The 6,585-nt window shown below is 34.3% G+C and overlaps 1 pseudogene; it reads left to right on the top strand.

The window, feature by feature from the left end:
- Window positions 1-694: 694 nt before the first annotated feature.
- LOC150056092 (acyl-protein thioesterase 1-like) lies at window positions 695-3,739 on the top strand (annotated as a pseudogene).
- Window positions 3,740-6,585: the final 2,846 nt, after the last annotated feature.

Here is a 6,585-nt window from a genome sequence, read left to right as displayed (position 1 = left end):
AAGTTTGTGTGATTCATTTTTTGTCTGATTTAACACAAAACTGTCCTCAAATATACTTATTTGTTGATTTAAACACATTTAAGACAATTTTAGGACAAATACTTTACCAAATGTAGCAAAATGATTTTTACATTTAAAATATGATTTTTGAATCAGCTAATAATTATTTCCATTTAACTTAAAAAGTAGGCTATATCTGATCATGTGGATAATAGTTGTATTTTTAATTTTTCATGCTTTCATCATTGTGTAGTTAACATAAAGCATCTTCATGTCTGGAGTAACATTCTAGGTTTAACACAGCCTCCATTCAGACTATATCCTTACAAGGATGTAAAAAAATGATTTGTGATTTTTCATTTTCAGTTTTATATAATGGGTTTAATGAGAATCCATTATTCTGGAAATTCTTCTGTACTAGAAAATTTCCAGTGACATTATCATAGCATGTTTGAGTATATGCTACATAAAGAAGAGTTCACTGGGTATAGTTGATTTAGGAGAATGTACTTGGATTGATTTTTGGGTTCTCCATATTGAAGCCGTTCTTTAATGAATATGTGGAAGACAAGGGAACAGAGCCACCATCTATTAAAGACAGTTATTAGAGTTTGAAACTTTTTCTGCAAGTGTATTCATTATCTTTTGATAAATCCCCAGGAAATAAGAAATTCTGACAAGATCTTTTACGATTATGTGTAAAAACCTACTTAAGACTTGCAAGCAAAAAGGAGAAATTAAACAGCTTAGTTGTGAGTTATTTTCTTTCATAGAACATTAAGCATTAATAGGATAATATTTCTATTTACAGCCAAGAAACAGTATCTAATTAATATAGTATCACACATATTTGTATGTAACAATTTTCTTGATCTCTAATGAAAATGTTTTATTAGCTAATATTTTTCCCCTTCCACAAATGAAACATTCATTTGTGTATGCTTGTAGTATTTTTCTCAGGAAAACATTATTATTAAAATTAATGTTGCCAGTATTAACATCTTAAGGATGAAAAGAGTATGTTATGTTTAGGCCCTTCTACCTGAAGTTCTCAGCATGAAGAAAAGAGCAGAGATGATTATTTTAGACTGTAGGTCCTTAGCTAGTTGGTTGATAGCCCACTCTCTTAGCATCTGCACAGGGTGCATCTCTCTCTTTGTGGACTAGGCTTGATTTACGAGATTGAATGGCAAGGGGCGAGACAGGTTGGAAAGCAAATAATTAACTACTGGATTTATTGCTCATGCTGAATTGAATGTCAATGGCAGAAGAAATTAGTCAGCAGTTCTAAGTGTTCAATAGAGCAGTGGTGCACAGAGTTTACTGTGCATTCAAATCTTCAGATCTTGTTAAACTGTAGATCCAGGAGGTCAGAGGCGACTGAATTTGCAGTTCCGACAAGCTCACCAGTGAATCCCATGACAGAGAGAAAAATCTGCTGGCAGTGAACATGCAAGCATTGCAAGCCCTGTTCCCTGTGCCAAGAAGCCCTTGCTTCCCATGTCCTTCATCAGAGGGGGCTATACAGACTTCTTTGAAGAATATTTTCTCTTTTCCACTCTATCAAGTGTGTCTTTTTGGAAAGACAATCAGAAATATTTAACTTCGTTTTCTCAGAGAACTATGTATAATTTGCTCAATTCTGACTAGTCTAAAGTTCTATATATTGTCTTTCTCCATTTCTTTATCTGCAAAACAAACAAATAAAAACACTGGCCTACCTCTACAACTACCACAATGTCTCATTTCTATTTAATTCTGATACTTCAAACTCAATCTTTAAAAGATTATGGAAAAGATTATGCTAATATTACATGTAAATACCATACACTTGTCTGGTGAGAGTTTTGCTTTGATTATTCACTTACCTACTTATTTTTAATTTATTTTTATCTTTATGTTGTTGCACAAAGGTGTTGTCATTCAGAAATGTGATATATAAATTCAGTGAATCTTGATCAATGTTGTGCCTTTCATCACTCTCCCAGATTCCTGACCATTTTCTTAATTTTATAGACTGTACCTTGCATTTTGACTACATTTCCTCCCTTCTTTCTCTCTGTCTGTCAACTCATAACCCTGAGTATCTGTTTCCTGGTGTTTATTTTCTTGAACTGTGAATTAGACTCACAGGAATTACCTCATTGGAGTTCTCCCCTGAATCAACCATGCTTTGGTTAATATATTTGTGTACACTTGGATACTTCCCTAAATTGCACAGTTCTGCCCAGAATTTTGAAAACATATCATAAAAGGAAATAAAATGCCCCCAATATTTGGAAAGTAACACTGGGTACAAACGAAAGTTATTTCATAAATATTGTCATTCTCTAAAGATTAATTACCATGCAGATTAGTTTGTGGTGTATAATGTATACATGTAGAGATGAAATTTATTTGTAGATTATTTTTATGTCACAGTCATGTAGCTTATTTTTGTTGATTTGCTTTTATTTTTAGAATTGATAAAGGAAGGGAATAAACCATGTTTCCCAAGTACAGTACTTTATGTGATGATGCTTCTATACAGTATTTTTTTAGCAGTGAATAAGATGCCACCATTATGTTCTTAACTTTGGATAACGCATGTGATTTGTGAAAATAAACTAAAAGATCTGACAATGTATATAGGTCATTCTAGTTTCTCCAGCCCATGTCTTCTGTTTCCTTTCCTCCCTGTGAATACATTTTGGCTCATACCTCATGAAAGTGCAGTTAGTCTTCAGGATTCTTCTCTTGATTTTCTCCTCTTTTCTTTTATTGTTCTAGCTATTATTGACATAGACTTCTTTTCTGTAGATGGAATTATTTTCGGTTCCAAAGAGTACACTCTAATAATTCTTACTTAGGTCAAGGTAACCTTTCTTGAGTTCTGGAAATATATTTTCTTTAGCCACCTCATAGATAACAAAAGTAAGAAAAAAGACTGGGGCTTGGGAGCACTCAATTGATTATAGAGACTAGTAAAACACAGATATAATAGATGCAGTAAATATACTTGCTGCAGTGTAAGCTCTATTAGTTTGAGTTACAGAAGTATGTCTTGGGCTGGCTCCCGCTTCTCCCTTCTGCTTCCAACACTCTGTCTGCTGAGCTGGTAGATGTCCGCCCTGCTTGCCCGCCATGGTGCCCGCAGCCTGCTCGTTCACCGCGGTGGTTATTCTCCTTCATGGACAGGGAGATACTGGGCACAGATGGGCAGAAGTGTTTGCAGGTATCAGAAGTTCACATATCAAATATATCTGCCCACATGCCCCAATTATGTCTGTTACATTAAATATGAATATGGCTATGCCTTCAAGGTTTGATATTACTGGGCTTTCACCAGAGTCCCAGGAAGATGAACATGGAATTAAACTGGCATCAGAAAGTTTTGATAAACGCTTTGATAGATCAAGAGTATTTTCTCAGGAGGAGCTTTAACTTTATACAGTGCTCTCACCACACAGCAGTCACTGCGTTGCGTTGCTGGCTTCCACTTCGGACTTGGTTTCCACAGGGTCCTATAAATGTCACAAATAGACATATTTCTATTCTCCAGTGCCATGGAGCTTGTGACCCTTTCGTTTCCTTAATGTTTGGGTCTCTAACTGTTGAAAACCTGAAAACATTGGTTAATATAGCCAATGTGACTTTGAAAACATAGGAAGGCATGGTTCACAGTTCATGTCAACAGGAAATGATGGATGTCAAGCAATTCATTGATAAACTCCCACTTCCAACTGATCGATATCACTAAGGCCTTGTCTGGAAGTACACCAGCATCACTGTGATCGATTACAAACCTTCTCCCATGCTTGATCTAAAAATCTTCTAATGTTTGCAGTGGAAAAATGTTTTGCCAATACAATAATTCAGACTCAAGAATGTCTCCCCACGGGAAATTTATGATCTTTTATGTTTCTATACATGTATTTGTATAAGATAATCCAGAATATACTAATTTTAAAATAAGTAAAGCCATTAGCTTCTTTTTTTCTCAAAGGTAATTCAGCAAAATAATAAAAGACTGCAATCAGTTTTTATTATATCATTTAAAAATTAGTAATCTTAGTGAAAATTGGTTCACATATAAACAAGAAGTTAAGGTATTAATGAGGTAGTAATGATGTGGCTCAGTCTAGGGAGTTGTTCCACAATTGCTTAGTCCTCACACAATGTCTGTATTCATGGGTATGTAATGATTGTAATACATAAGAATTAGATGGTATTCCATTATTCCTAATACTAGGGATAATGCTTTTAAATGTCAGAAAAGAGTAATACTGCTCTCTTGAATGAATGTCTTTTTATTTAAAGGACTAGGCTCCTTTCCAGATACATTTCTATTTAGCATTCTTCTATCTTTTCAAAAACTAGGTTTGTTCTTTCTTGACTTCCAATAGTAAACCAAATATTGCTTCCCTGCCACAGACATCTACTGTCAAGACATGCTGTAATTTTGTATTGTGAATCACAGATACATGGGTATTTAAAATCTATGTACATTATCAAAGAAGTCAAACATTAACATTCTTATACTATGCATTTCAAATAATTACACCTTAATCCAAATTTAGATCTAATTACTAGAATCTTTAGGTAATAAGAATAATCCCGTGGCTTAATTTTTTGTTAAAAAAAGATATATCATATTCTGGTATGTTTGGAGATGCTTAAGATTGATTTTAAAATCTAATTAGTAAAATGGCTGGGTGTCTGTGTAGCATAGAGTTTAAGTTTACCTTTTCTGCATGTATGTTTGTAACCAAGTACTGCAGAAAATTTTGCATTATTTTCATCTGCCAATATATTTATTTGAAATTTTCACTTTAGTCAAATGAGTTTTCAAACTTAGTTCTTTTGAGCGAGGCAGGCACTAGAGGCTCACACCAGTAATCCCAGCTACTCAGGAAGCTGAGGGTCACTATTTGATGTCACGGGGACATGAAAATATATGAGACTCTTATATTCAATTAAATACCCTAAACTTCCAAAACTTTTAAAATTCAATCTTCTTTCCCCTCTCCCACTCCTCCCTCTTCCTCTCTTCCTCTTCTTCCTCCTTCCTTTTTGGAGTTGAAAGCAGTGGTTTCATTATTGCATTATTGGATAACCATGGGAAATTCTAATGAAAATCACAGCCAATGATTATCACATATAATAGTGAATAGATGTTTTTAGTTCTTGTATTGCTGAACCCTTATCAGTGCAAGTAATTAAACATCTAAGGTGTTATTTGACGTTGATAAATAAGTTGGTGTGAAAACTCAAGCTGTTCGGAACTACAAAATTTGACAGAATACTTTTTATCCGTCTGATAGAAATTAAGTAATGTGAAAGAAAGCAAGGGCCAAAGGGGCACCAAACATAATACTGGTATTATTAGGTTCTCTTTCAAATATTTTTCCTTAGCAGCAAAGCAATAATTACCAAAACTTGAGATTATTTTGTTTCTACAGGTCTGGCATGAAGAGAAAATGTATTTTCTTTGTTCCTATCTATCTTTAGTTCTTCAGATAATTCACATTGTATGAGAAGGTTCTATTCATGACAAAGGATTGGTAAATGTTTGTTGAAACATTCTGCCATACTTTGAAAGCTTTGGGTCACTTATCGCCCATGTGCACCATCTATTCCATATGCTGAATAAATCAGTCCCATTAGGCATCAAATATAAATTCAAATTCCATCAGAAACTTTCCAGAGAAAGCTAAATTTCCCCAAATGCCAAAGAAGAAGTAAAAGTAATTAATAAAAAAATCTGTCTAAAGGAAAATTTACTGCAACCCCTGAATTAGGATTTAACACTGGGTTCTTATTTCACAAACCTATAATACAGTTAATCCATTCAGCACTCAATCCTTAATGAACACTTCTTAAACATAAACCAACTGAAAATATAAAAAGTTTCAGTTAGTAAGTCACAGTCCGTACTGAAGACAAAAGAATAAACGCATCACTTTCACAAACATTCTGGTAAAATTCAAGAACTCTCATGAGCAAAACAAAGTCTTAAGCTGCTAGAGAATCGACAATTGAAGAAGCCAATCTCTACAGGGAAAGAAATTGCACTATTGTTAAACTTTGCATTCACAAAAAACAGATTGAAGTAAGGACATATAGAATGACACTAAATGAAAGGACCTCCAGGAGATAGAAACAAAAGCCATATGAGTGATTGTTGTTCTTAATGTACTATGTTATCTCTCATCTCTTTTGCTGTTCCCTTGGTTATCTCATATTGTTACAGTATCTCACTTTGTTATCTGATATATTGTATATATATATATATATATACACACACACAATGCTTATGCTTATTTGGTTATTTAAAATCAGATAGGGAAGTGGGGAGAACAAGATGAGGGGCGGGAGTGGGGGGAGGGAAATGGGGACCAAGACATGAGAAAGGGTTCCAATGTTTGTGAAGCAATGCACCTTCTGTCTAGTGAATATAATGTAACTCACCTATTAATTACAATAAAAACATATGAAAAAACAAAGTGAAGGCTAGAGGACTTATGTATAAAAGCATGTGAAAGCCTGGTGCCAGTTGCTTATGCATATAAACCTATTCAGAAAGCTGAGATCTGAGGATGGCAG

This window comes from Megascapheus bottae, chromosome 12 (assembly GCF_031878675.1).
Source record: "Megascapheus bottae isolate mThoBot1 chromosome 12, mThoBot2.hap1, whole genome shotgun sequence".
Lineage (NCBI taxonomy): Eukaryota > Metazoa > Chordata > Mammalia > Rodentia > Geomyidae > Megascapheus > Megascapheus bottae.
This window is presented reverse-complemented; position numbering and strand designations above follow the sequence as displayed.